The sequence below is a fragment of the Globicephala melas genome, chromosome 19 (genome assembly GCF_963455315.2).
Source record: "Globicephala melas chromosome 19, mGloMel1.2, whole genome shotgun sequence".
NCBI lineage: Eukaryota > Metazoa > Chordata > Mammalia > Artiodactyla > Delphinidae > Globicephala > Globicephala melas.
This window is the reverse complement of record NC_083332.1, coordinates 49,753,287-49,767,218: the sequence shown is the minus strand read 5'-3', so window position 1 is coordinate 49,767,218 and position 13,932 is coordinate 49,753,287. Positions and strand designations below refer to the sequence as shown.

Here is a 13,932-nt window from a genome sequence, read left to right as displayed (position 1 = left end):
TAAAAATAACTATATGCATGCATGCACAGCTGGGGGAAATTATAGACAAGATACAAAAAGACCAAAAAAAAAGCCAACTGCCACTTGTGAAGAGCTGGGAGCAAAAGCAGGAGTCAGGAGCAAAAGCAGGGTCCTGTGCATGCCCCCTGCACTCACCACCACCGGGGGGGGGGGCGCGGGCAGACCACCCAAGCCACCCCTCTGGCCTGACTCCTGGACCCGCCCCTGCCCTCACCCCACATAAGGAACCAGCTCGCTGCCGGCCTCCTCGGAGCAATCAAGGGAAACTGTTACTTGTTTTCACTCCCGCCTGCTGCAGCAGGAGCCCAATAAAGCCCTGCCTGAATTTTCTGTCTGGCCTCTTATCAATTTCTATTGATTAAGGAGGCCAAGATCCCTGGTTGGTAACACTTCACTAATGTTCTCTCCACCCTCTGTCTTAATGGAAATGCAGCTCTCCTGAGGGAACTGTCACTGTCACACAGCCAGCCCTGTTCCACTGACACCATCAAGAGGCACTGTTGGCATCCTCCTTGCTTCTGAACCATTACCACTCAGTCACACTTGGGAAAGACCCTGTTCCTTTGTGCCTTAAGTTAGCAGGCACCCCTACTTGGCTCCGGGCTACTTCCTATTAAGCCACAGGCACAGCTCTCTCTACATCCAGGTTCTGAACCCATAGCATGGCTCTTCTCCCAACCTTTAACACCACCTCCTCTCTTCCTTCATCAAAGGAGATAACCTGTCTCACCTTGTTCCCCAAAACACCACCTGTATACCTCCCTGCATCAGCAAACCATCCCTGCCTTCCTTCACAGGGTCAGAAATTAATCCCTTACAACGGCCTGGATCCCCCTTCCTGCCCCCTTCCCCTGAACCGAGCTCCATCAGCTGTCCTCCCTCTTTCACATACCCTCACATTTACCTCCTTCTCCTCGGCATTTAGATGTGCTCAAGTACCCCCTCCCCCCGCCCAGGCGATTTCAGAAATAAAACAAAGCTCCAAAACACTCAATTAGCAATTTTTAATTTTTAAAATTCTAAATTATGAAATGATGGTCTTTGCGAAACATCAAAAACAGAAGGAAGATTTCCCTCCACTCAAAGGTCACCAATACCAGTATCAATTATATTTTCCCAGAATGTTATTATTGCAGCAATGAGCTGCCCTGATGTTTGCCACCACCTTTGTCTTAAGTCCTTCTTTTTTTTTTTTTTTTTTTGCGGTACGCGGGCCTCTCACTGTTGTGGCCTCTCCCGTTGCGGAGAACAGGCTCTGGACGCGCAGGCTCAGCGGCCATGGCTCACGGGCCCAGCCGCTCCGCGGCATGTGGGATCTTCCCGGACAGGGGCACGAACCCGTGTCCCCTGCATCTGCAGGCGGACTCTCAACCACTGTGCCACCAGGGAAGCCCCCTCGCTTAATTTTTATAAGTACCAAATTTGAAAATAAAAACCTGCGTGATCAGCATGATCTTCTACTTCACTCACCACACTTGGCTATTTCCAAACTCAAATACATATTCAAAGGACCAACATTTGTTATGACTGAAGTAGTACAGAAGAACATCCCACTGGCTCCAAGGCTAACTCCAAAAGAGGAGTTCCAAAAACATTCTGTACAATGACGTGTCTGGAACACGGGGAGTGCCTCCCATGGCAAGTACTTTCAAGGGGACGACTCTCTCATGACATGTGTCTTCCTCTTCTTATGAACATACTGGATTAGGTATGTCACAAACCCTATGAACCAGAAGTAATTCCAGAAAGGAAGAAGCCTCGCAAGCCGAACCTGAGTGCGAAAGACTTACCTTCCAGCTCCTCCACCAAACGAAAGGCCAGCAGAGTTCATTCCCGCCAGGACGAAGTAGCCCCGCACTGAAGGGGACTCGCCCATGATGCACCTCATGTCCGGGGTGAAGGTCTCGGGGCAATTCACCAACTTCATGATCTCCACAGTCTCCAGTTCTGGCATCCTACGCAGCAGGGAACTCAACAGGGGCTCTGAGCAACAAAAACAGACCCAAACACAGTCGTCAGCTTTAGGGGATTCAAAACTCCCTACCCCTTACACTCTTCTATTCCCTCTCCTTTCGGAAAACGTCTTGTGGAGGTTTTCTAAGATGAGCCAACTGGGCCATCTATCAGAAGCAGAAGCCTTGGGGAAGTATGGGGCATTCCTACAGAGTTCTTGGCATAAAGATGGAGAAAAAAGATACTCTTTAGAAAGGAAAGGAGCTCTGGAAAAGCAAATACTGTATGTGGCCCCAAAATAAAATCTTAAAGTGATCAGTGGTAGTAAAAGAGCTCTTAAATGGCCCCCAAGGAGATTTGCAGCAATTTCAACTTAGGAAATCCTTGCCTTTTACTGCATAAGACAGAGTCTCAGCTTGTTTTAAAATAAGGCCAACACCAGGGAATAATCCAGTGGAACAGTGGCAATAGATGAAGCCAGACTGAAGCTGGCTGGTGGGTACATGGGTTCTTTATACATTCTCTCCACGTTTAAAAGATTGAAATTTCCCAGAAATTAAGTCCAAGTAGAAAGAGGAAAACTCTTCATTATAGACCCTTTCATATATTTTGAATTTGGAATGTGACTGTCTTAACTATGCAATAAATAAAATTATGTTAAAATTGAATAAAAGACTGTATTAACACAATTCTGCTTTCTAAAAAATGTCTTCAGGACTTCCCTGGTGGCGCAGTGGTTAAGAATCTGCCTACCAATGCAGGGGACACGGGTTTGAGCACCGGTCTGGCAAGATCCATACGCCGCCGAGCAACTGAGCCCGTGCACCACAACTACTGAGCCCGCCTGCCACAACTGCTGAAGCCTGTGCACCTAAGAGCCCGTGCTCCGCAACAAGAGAAGCCACTGCAATGAGAAGCCCGCGCACCACAACAGAGTAGCTAGCCCCCGCTTGCCGCAACTTAGAGAAAGCCCGTGCGCAGCAACGAAGACCCAATGCAGCCAAAAATAAATTAACAAAAAAAAAACTCCTTAAAAAATAAACAAGTAAAACAATAAAAGGACCTATGGGAGACCTTTTCTTACTACTGACATTCTACTGGATGAAGAAGTGAACCAGGCCCTGAGATACATTATTAATCTAGGACAAGTTCAAAAGACAATCCTGAACTATACCCACAAGGCACTGCAAGCTCCCACTAAAAATACAGAGGAAGGAGCTGTTCCTTCACAAATCCCAGGGACCAAGTTCTTCTTAAAACCTGGAACGGGGTCCCCCGAAGACCAACTATTGCCAAAATGGAAGGGCCCCTATAAAGTAATCTGAACCACTCCCACTGCTGTCAAAGTGCAAGGGATATCTAGTTGGGTACATTTTTCCAGACTAAAGCTTTTACCTCCAGAAACCCCGCAGGTTACAACAGAAGAGCAATACACCTGTAAGCCAGTGGAAGGTCTGAGATACCTATTCAAAAGACAGGCACCATCGACAGATAAGTAAAATGATGTAGTGGGTTGGACTCCTGTTTGCCATTCTTGCTGTTGTACTCAGCGGATCATACGTGAACATCTTGTTAGAAATGCTGTAGAGCTTTATATGCTTAATCATCAACATAATAGTCTGCTGTCCCCTAACTGTTTAAGTACTAACAACAGTTACGTCCTTCAAGGGCTATCCGGTCTTAACAGCTGTGAGACAGACATTCAGGTCTGCACCCCCGGAAGGGTTTGTTTTCCTCTGCGGACACCCAAACCATCATATGTTACGGAATTATCGACAGACCCTGTCTTTTCCAACCAAGCCATAGCGTATAAATGCACTGACAATGTTCACTTCATAGGACAGTGTGCTATAAGGACTACAGGGTTAAGAGGGATTTTTATCTGTAACAGAACCAGTCAAGCTCACCACCAAACCCAGAAAGCACTAGGAATGATCTTTTTTCTCTATATATGTTTGTTTATTTGGCTACGCGGAGTCTTAGTTGTGGCACACAGGATCTTTAGTTGCGAAACGCAGGATCTTTTAGTTGCGGCATGCGTGTGGGATCTAGTTCCCTGACCAGGGATCGAACCCAGGCCCCCTGCATTGGAAGCACAGAGTCTTAACCACTGGACCACCAGGGAAGTCCCCTAGGAATGATCTTAGCAAGGGCAGAGCTGGCCACAGGACTGGCAGCTCCATGGGGAGGCTTTACCTATCATGAAGCAACACTGAGATCAGACAGCTTGGTTATATGATGGAACAGACAAGACAAGCCTTAATGGGACTTAAGACCTCTCGTTTCTTTGGCGAATTTAGTTCTTGACAGTCGTCTAGCTCTTGATAACCTTCTGGAAGAACAAGGTGGAGTCTGTGCGATAATACTTCCTACTGCACCTGAATTAGTGTGATAGCACAGGTGGAAGTTAACATTAAGGAAATATATGCCCAGGCAGACTGGCTTCATAATTTTAGAAGCGGCAATATCGCCTCCACTGCCTGGTCAACAGTTAAGGAAGCCCTCCTGAAGTTACGCTGGCTCCTTCCCTTTCTAGGCCCTTTAGTGGCTACTGGTGTTCTTCTTTTTGGCCCTTGTTTGTTTAGCCTTCTGGGCAAGTTTGTGTCTTCTAGCTTCTAAGAGTTTCAAGTAAGACTCATGAGGGCTCAAGGAATTCAACCCATTCCAGCAGAGGGTGGCCCAGGTCCCTACAGGTCCTTGGAACAGTCAGAGAGGGACTTCTACACCTCTAGGTGTAAGCCAGGGTCTGCAGCCCCTGTCTGGCAGGAAGACGTTCCAGAAGATGAGACCCTTGGCCCTTTACCCCTTAAGAATAAAAGGTGTAGAATCCCTCAGGGGATAATGAGACAGACTAGGACCTGGGACCCTTTGCTGCAGTGCTTACACCTGAACAAATGAAATACAAACAAAATACAAAGAAACTATAAGGGACTAAAAATAACTATATGCATGCATGCACAGCTGGGGGAAATTATAGACAAGATACAAAAAGACCAAAAAAAAAGCCAACTGCCACTTGTGAAGAGCTGGGAGCAAAAGCAGGAGTCAGGAGCAAAAGCAGGGTCCTGCGCATGCCCCCTGCACTCACCACCACCGGGGGGGGGGGCGCGGGCAGACCACCCAAGCCACCCCTCTGGCCTGACTCCTGGACCCGCCCCTGCCCTCACCCCACATAAGGAACCAGCTCGCTGCCGGCCTCCTCGGAGCAATCAAGGGAAACTGTTACTTGTTTTCACTCCCGCCTGCTGCAGCAGGAGCCCAATAAAGCCCTGCCTGAATTTTCTGTCTGGCCTCTTATCAATTTCTATTGATTAAGGAGGCCAAGATCCCTGGTTGGTAACACTTCACTAATGTTCTCTCCACCCTCTGTCTTAATGGAAATGCAGCTCTCCTGAGGGAACTGTCACTGTCACACAGCCAGCCCTGTTCCACTGACACCATCAAGAGGCACTGTTGGCATCCTCCTTGCTTCTGAACCATTACCACTCAGTCACACTTGGGAAAGACCCTGTTCCTTTGTGCCTTAAGTTAGCAGGCACCCCTACTTGGCTCCGGGCTACTTCCTATTAAGCCACAGGCACAGCTCTCTCTACATCCAGGTTCTGAACCCATAGCATGGCTCTTCTCCCAACCTTTAACACCACCTCCTCTCTTCCTTCATCAAAGGAGATAACCTGTCTCACCTTGTTCCCCAAAACACCACCTGTATACCTCCCTGCATCAGCAAACCATCCCTGCCTTCCTTCACAGGGTCAGAAATTAATCCCTTACAACGGCCTGGATCCCCCTTCCTGCCCCCTTCCCCTGAACCGAGCTCCATCAGCTGTCCTCCCTCTTTCACATACCCTCACATTTACCTCCTTCTCCTCGGCATTTAGATGTGCTCAAGTACCCCCTCCCCCCGCCCAGGCGATTTCAGAAATAAAACAAAGCTCCAAAACACTCAATTAGCAATTTTTAATTTTTAAAATTCTAAATTATGAAATGATGGTCTTTGCGAAACATCAAAAACAGAAGGAAGATTTCCCTCCACTCAAAGGTCACCAATACCAGTATCAATTATATTTTCCCAGAATGTTATTATTGCAGCAATGAGCTGCCCTGATGTTTGCCACCACCTTTGTCTTAAGTCCTTCTTTTTTTTTTTTTTTTTTTTTTTTTTTTGCGGTACGCGGGCCTCTCACTGTTGTGGCCTCTCCCGTTGCGGAGAACAGGCTCTGGACGCGCAGGCTCAGCGGCCATGGCTCACGGGCCCAGCCGCTCCGCGGCATGTGGGATCTTCCCGGACAGGGGCACGAACCCGTGTCCCCTGCATCTGCAGGCGGACTCTCAACCACTGTGCCACCAGGGAAGCCCCCTCGCTTAATTTTTATAAGTACCAAATTTGAAAATAAAAACCTGCGTGATCAGCATGATCTTCTACTTCACTCACCACACTTGGCTATTTCCAAACTCAAATACATATTCAAAGGACCAACATTTGTTATGACTGAAGTAGTACAGAAGAACATCCCACTGGCTCCAAGGCTAACTCCAAAAGAGGAGTTCCAAAAACATTCTGTACAATGACGTGTCTGGAACACGGGGAGTGCCTCCCATGGCAAGTACTTTCAAGGGGACGACTCTCTCATGACATGTGTCTTCCTCTTCTTATGAACATACTGGATTAGGTATGTCACAAACCCTATGAACCAGAAGTAATTCCAGAAAGGAAGAAGCCTCGCAAGCCGAACCTGAGTGCGAAAGACTTACCTTCCAGCTCCTCCACCAAACGAAAGGCCAGCAGAGTTCATTCCCGCCAGGACGAAGTAGCCCCGCACTGAAGGGGACTCGCCCATGATGCACCTCATGTCCGGGGTGAAGGTCTCGGGGCAATTCACCAACTTCATGATCTCCACAGTCTCCAGTTCTGGCATCCTACGCAGCAGGGAACTCAACAGGGGCTCTGAGCAACAAAAACAGACCCAAACACAGTCGTCAGCTTTAGGGGATTCAAAACTCCCTACCCCTTACACTCTTCTATTCCCTCTCCTTTCGGAAAACGTCTTGTGGAGGTTTTCTAAGATGAGCCAACTGGGCCATCTATCAGAAGCAGAAGCCTTGGGGAAGTATGGGGCATTCCTACAGAGTTCTTGGCATAAAGATGGAGAAAAAAGATACTCTTTAGAAAGGAAAGGAGCTCTGGAAAAGCAAATACTGTATGTGGCCCCAAAATAAAATCTTAAAGTGATCAGTGGTAGTAAAAGAGCTCTTAAATGGCCCCCAAGGAGATTTGCAGCAATTTCAACTTAGGAAATCCTTGCCTTTTACTGCATAAGACAGAGTCTCAGCTTGTTTTAAAATAAGGCCAACACCAGGGAATAATCCAGTGGAACAGTGGCAATAGATGAAGCCAGACTGAAGCTGGCTGGTGGGTACATGGGTTCTTTATACATTCTCTCCACGTTTAAAAGATTGAAATTTCCCAGAAATTAAGTCCAAGTAGAAAGAGGAAAACTCTTCATTATAGACCCTTTCATATATTTTGAATTTGGAATGTGACTGTCTTAACTATGCAATAAATAAAATTATGTTAAAATTGAATAAAAGACTGTATTAACACAATTCTGCTTTCTAAAAAATGTCTTCAGGACTTCCCTGGTGGCGCAGTGGTTAAGAATCTGCCTACCAATGCAGGGGACACGGGTTTGAGCACCGGTCTGGCAAGATCCATACGCCGCCGAGCAACTGAGCCCGTGCACCACAACTACTGAGCCCGCCTGCCACAACTGCTGAAGCCTGTGCACCTAAGAGCCCGTGCTCCGCAACAAGAGAAGCCACTGCAATGAGAAGCCCGCGCACCACAACAGAGTAGCTAGCCCCCGCTTGCCGCAACTTAGAGAAAGCCCGTGCGCAGCAACGAAGACCCAATGCAGCCAAAAATAAATTAACAAAAAAAAAACTCCTTAAAAAATAAACAAGTAAAACAATAAAAGGACCTATGGGAGACCTTTTCTTACTACTGACATTCTACTGGATGAAGAAGTGAACCAGGCCCTGAGATACATTATTAATCTAGGACAAGTTCAAAAGACAATCCTGAACTATACCCACAAGGCACTGCAAGCTCCCACTAAAAATACAGAGGAAGGAGCTGTTCCTTCACAAATCCCAGGGACCAAGTTCTTCTTAAAACCTGGAACGGGGTCCCCCGAAGACCAACTATTGCCAAAATGGAAGGGCCCCTATAAAGTAATCTGAACCACTCCCACTGCTGTCAAAGTGCAAGGGATATCTAGTTGGGTACATTTTTCCAGACTAAAGCTTTTACCTCCAGAAACCCCGCAGGTTACAACAGAAGAGCAATACACCTGTAAGCCAGTGGAAGGTCTGAGATACCTATTCAAAAGACAGGCACCATCGACAGATAAGTAAAATGATGTAGTGGGTTGGACTCCTGTTTGCCATTCTTGCTGTTGTACTCAGCGGATCATACGTGAACATCTTGTTAGAAATGCTGTAGAGCTTTATATGCTTAATCATCAACATAATAGTCTGCTGTCCCCTAACTGTTTAAGTACTAACAACAGTTACGTCCTTCAAGGGCTATCCGGTCTTAACAGCTGTGAGACAGACATTCAGGTCTGCACCCCCGGAAGGGTTTGTTTTCCTCTGCGGACACCCAAACCATCATATGTTACGGAATTATCGACAGACCCTGTCTTTTCCAACCAAGCCATAGCGTATAAATGCACTGACAATGTTCACTTCATAGGACAGTGTGCTATAAGGACTACAGGGTTAAGAGGGATTTTTATCTGTAACAGAACCAGTCAGGCTCACCACCAAACCCAGAAAGCACTAGGAATGATCTTTTTTCTCTATATATGTTTGTTTATTTGGCTACGCGGAGTCTTAGTTGTGGCACACAGGATCTTTAGTTGCGAAACGCAGGATCTTTTAGTTGCGGCATGCGTGTGGGATCTAGTTCCCTGACCAGGGATCGAACCCAGGCCCCCTGCATTGGAAGCACAGAGTCTTAACCACTGGACCACCAGGGAAGTCCCCTAGGAATGATCTTAGCAAGGGCAGAGCTGGCCACAGGACTGGCAGCTCCATGGGGAGGCTTTACCTATCATGAAGCAACACTGAGATCAGACAGCTTGGTTATATGATGGAACAGACAAGACAAGCCTTAATGGGACTTAAGACCTCTCGTTTCTTTGGCGAATTTAGTTCTTGACAGTCGTCTAGCTCTTGATAACCTTCTGGAAGAACAAGGTGGAGTCTGTGCGATAATACTTCCTACTGCACCTGAATTAGTGTGATAGCACAGGTGGAAGTTAACATTAAGGAAATATATGCCCAGGCAGACTGGCTTCATAATTTTAGAAGCGGCAATATCGCCTCCACTGCCTGGTCAACAGTTAAGGAAGCCCTCCTGAAGTTACGCTGGCTCCTTCCCTTTCTAGGCCCTTTAGTGGCTACTGGTGTTCTTCTTTTTGGCCCTTGTTTGTTTAGCCTTCTGGGCAAGTTTGTGTCTTCTAGCTTCTAAGAGTTTCAAGTAAGACTCATGAGGGCTCAAGGAATTCAACCCATTCCAGCAGAGGGTGGCCCAGGTCCCTACAGGTCCTTGGAACAGTCAGAGAGGGACTTCTACACCTCTAGGTGTAAGCCAGGGTCTGCAGCCCCTGTCTGGCAGGAAGACGTTCCAGAAGATGAGACCCTTGGCCCTTTACCCCTTAAGAATAAAAGGTGTAGAATCCCTCAGGGGATAATGAGACAGACTAGGACCTGGGACCCTTTGCTGCAGTGCTTACACCTGAACAAATGAAATACAAACAAAATACAAAGAAACTATAAGGGACTAAAAATAACTATATGCATGCATGCACAGCTGGGGGAAATTATAGACAAGATACAAAAAGACCAAAAAAAAAGCCAACTGCCACTTGTGAAGAGCTGGGAGCAAAAGCAGGAGTCAGGAGCAAAAGCAGGGTCCTGTGCATGCCCCCTGCACTCACCACCACCGGGGGGGGGGGGCGCGGGCAGACCACCCAAGCCACCCCTCTGGCCTGACTCCTGGACCCGCCCCTGCCCTCACCCCACATAAGGAACCAGCTCGCTGCCGGCCTCCTCGGAGCAATCAAGGGAAACTGTTACTTGTTTTCACTCCCGCCTGCTGCAGCAGGAGCCCAATAAAGCCCTGCCTGAATTTTCTGTCTGGCCTCTTATCAATTTCTATTGATTAAGGAGGCCAAGATCCCTGGTTGGTAACACTTCACTAATGTTCTCTCCACCCTCTGTCTTAATGGAAATGCAGCTCTCCTGAGGGAACTGTCACTGTCACACAGCCAGCCCTGTTCCACTGACACCATCAAGAGGCACTGTTGGCATCCTCCTTGCTTCTGAACCATTACCACTCAGTCACACTTGGGAAAGACCCTGTTCCTTTGTGCCTTAAGTTAGCAGGCACCCCTACTTGGCTCCGGGCTACTTCCTATTAAGCCACAGGCACAGCTCTCTCTACATCCAGGTTCTGAACCCATAGCATGGCTCTTCTCCCAACCTTTAACACCACCTCCTCTCTTCCTTCATCAAAGGAGATAACCTGTCTCACCTTGTTCCCCAAAACACCACCTGTATACCTCCCTGCATCAGCAAACCATCCCTGCCTTCCTTCACAGGGTCAGAAATTAATCCCTTACAACGGCCTGGATCCCCCTTCCTGCCCCCTTCCCCTGAACCGAGCTCCATCAGCTGTCCTCCCTCTTTCACATACCCTCACATTTACCTCCTTCTCCTCGGCATTTAGATGTGCTCAAGTACCCCCTCCCCCCGCCCAGGCGATTTCAGAAATAAAACAAAGCTCCAAAACACTCAATTAGCAATTTTTAATTTTTAAAATTCTAAATTATGAAATGATGGTCTTTGCGAAACATCAAAAACAGAAGGAAGATTTCCCTCCACTCAAAGGTCACCAATACCAGTATCAATTATATTTTCCCAGAATGTTATTATTGCAGCAATGAGCTGCCCTGATGTTTGCCACCACCTTTGTCTTAAGTCCTTCTTTTTTTTTTTTTTTTTTTTTTTTTTTTGCGGTACGCGGGCCTCTCACTGTTGTGGCCTCTCCCGTTGCGGAGAACAGGCTCTGGACGCGCAGGCTCAGCGGCCATGGCTCACGGGCCCAGCCGCTCCGCGGCATGTGGGATCTTCCCGGACAGGGGCACGAACCCGTGTCCCCTGCATCTGCAGGCGGACTCTCAACCACTGTGCCACCAGGGAAGCCCCCTCGCTTAATTTTTATAAGTACCAAATTTGAAAATAAAAACCTGCGTGATCAGCATGATCTTCTACTTCACTCACCACACTTGGCTATTTCCAAACTCAAATACATATTCAAAGGACCAACATTTGTTATGACTGAAGTAGTACAGAAGAACATCCCACTGGCTCCAAGGCTAACTCCAAAAGAGGAGTTCCAAAAACATTCTGTACAATGACGTGTCTGGAACACGGGGAGTGCCTCCCATGGCAAGTACTTTCAAGGGGACGACTCTCTCATGACATGTGTCTTCCTCTTCTTATGAACATACTGGATTAGGTATGTCACAAACCCTATGAACCAGAAGTAATTCCAGAAAGGAAGAAGCCTCGCAAGCCAAACCTGAGTGCGAAAGACTTACCTTCCAGCTCCTCCACCAAACGAAAGGCCAGCAGAGTTCATTCCCGCCAGGACGAAGTAGCCCCGCACTGAAGGGGACTCGCCCATGATGCACCTCATGTCCGGGGTGAAGGTCTCGGGGCAATTCACCAACTTCATGATCTCCACAGTCTCCAGTTCTGGCATCCTACGCAGCAGGGAACTCAACAGGGGCTCTGAGCAACAAAAACAGACCCAAACACAGTCGTCAGCTTTAGGGGATTCAAAACTCCCTACCCCTTACACTCTTCTATTCCCTCTCCTTTCGGAAAACGTCTTGTGGAGGTTTTCTAAGATGAGCCAACTGGGCCATCTATCAGAAGCAGAAGCCTTGGGGAAGTATGGGGCATTCCTACAGAGTTCTTGGCATAAAGATGGAGAAAAAAGATACTCTTTAGAAAGGAAAGGAGCTCTGGAAAAGCAAATACTGTATGTGGCCCCAAAATAAAATCTTAAAGTGATCAGTGGTAGTAAAAGAGCTCTTAAATGGCCCCCAAGGAGATTTGCAGCAATTTCAACTTAGGAAATCCTTGCCTTTTACTGCATAAGACAGAGTCTCAGCTTGTTTTAAAATAAGGCCAACACCAGGGAATAATCCAGTGGAACAGTGGCAATAGATGAAGCCAGACTGAAGCTGGCTGGTGGGTACATGGGTTCTTTATACATTCTCTCCACGTTTAAAAGATTGAAATTTCCCAGAAATTAAGTCCAAGTAGAAAGAGGAAAACTCTTCATTATAGACCCTTTCATATATTTTGAATTTGGAATGTGACTGTCTTAACTATGCAATAAATAAAATTATGTTAAAATTGAATAAAAGACTGTATTAACACAATTCTGCTTTCTAAAAAATGTCTTCAGGACTTCCCTGGTGGCGCAGTGGTTAAGAATCTGCCTACCAATGCAGGGGACACGGGTTTGAGCACCGGTCTGGCAAGATCCATACGCCGCCGAGCAACTGAGCCCGTGCACCACAACTACTGAGCCCGCCTGCCACAACTGCTGAAGCCTGTGCACCTAAGAGCCCGTGCTCCGCAACAAGAGAAGCCACTGCAATGAGAAGCCCGCGCACCACAACAGAGTAGCTAGCCCCCGCTTGCCGCAACTTAGAGAAAGCCCGTGCGCAGCAACGAAGACCCAATGCAGCCAAAAATAAATTAACAAAAAAAAAACTCCTTAAAAAATAAACAAGTAAAACAATAAAAGGACCTATGGGAGACCTTTTCTTACTACTGACATTCTACTGGATGAAGAAGTGAACCAGGCCCTGAGATACATTATTAATCTAGGACAAGTTCAAAAGACAATCCTGAACTATACCCACAAGGCACTGCAAGCTCCCACTAAAAATACAGAGGAAGGAGCTGTTCCTTCACAAATCCCAGGGACCAAGTTCTTCTTAAAACCTGGAACGGGGTCCCCCGAAGACCAACTATTGCCAAAATGGAAGGGCCCCTATAAAGTAATCTGAACCACTCCCACTGCTGTCAAAGTGCAAGGGATATCTAGTTGGGTACATTTTTCCAGACTAAAGCTTTTACCTCCAGAAACCCCGCAGGTTACAACAGAAGAGCAATACACCTGTAAGCCAGTGGAAGGTCTGAGATACCTATTCAAAAGACAGGCACCATCGACAGATAAGTAAAATGATGTAGTGGGTTGGACTCCTGTTTGCCATTCTTGCTGTTGTACTCAGCGGATCATACGTGAACATCTTGTTAGAAATGCTGTAGAGCTTTATATGCTTAATCATCAACATAATAGTCTGCTGTCCCCTAACTGTTTAAGTACTAACAACAGTTACGTCCTTCAAGGGCTATCCGGTCTTAACAGCTGTGAGACAGACATTCAGGTCTGCACCCCCGGAAGGGTTTGTTTTCCTCTGCGGACACCCAAACCATCATATGTTACGGAATTATCGACAGACCCTGTCTTTTCCAACCAAGCCATAGCGTATAAATGCACTGACAATGTTCACTTCATAGGACAGTGTGCTATAAGGACTACAGGGTTAAGAGGGATTTTTATCTGTAACAGAACCAGTCAGGCTCACCACCAAACCCAGAAAGCACTAGGAATGATCTTTTTTCTCTATATATGTTTGTTTATTTGGCTACGCGGAGTCTTAGTTGTGGCACACAGGATCTTTAGTTGCGAAACGCAGGATCTTTTAGTTGCGGCATGCGTGTGGGATCTAGTTCCCTGACCAGGGATCGAACCCAGGCCCCCTGCATTGGAAGCACAGAGTCTTAACCACTGGACCACCAGGGAAG

General features: G+C 47.1%; 1 protein-coding gene across 3 annotated transcripts in view; it reads right to left on the bottom strand.

Annotated features, from left to right (window-relative positions):
• EXOSC6 (exosome component 6) overlaps positions 1-13,932 on the bottom strand; it is a 100,586-nt gene that overhangs the window by 16,151 nt on the left and 70,503 nt on the right. For all 3 annotated transcript variants that reach the window (XR_009560176.1, XM_060289783.1, XM_060289784.1), the window contains 3 exons: positions 11,643-11,835; positions 6,727-6,919; positions 1,812-2,004 (listed from right to left, as the gene is read on the bottom strand). The gene's annotated coding sequence lies outside the window, so the exon portion shown is untranslated. The remainder of the gene's footprint in view (positions 1-1,811; positions 2,005-6,726; positions 6,920-11,642; positions 11,836-13,932) is intronic.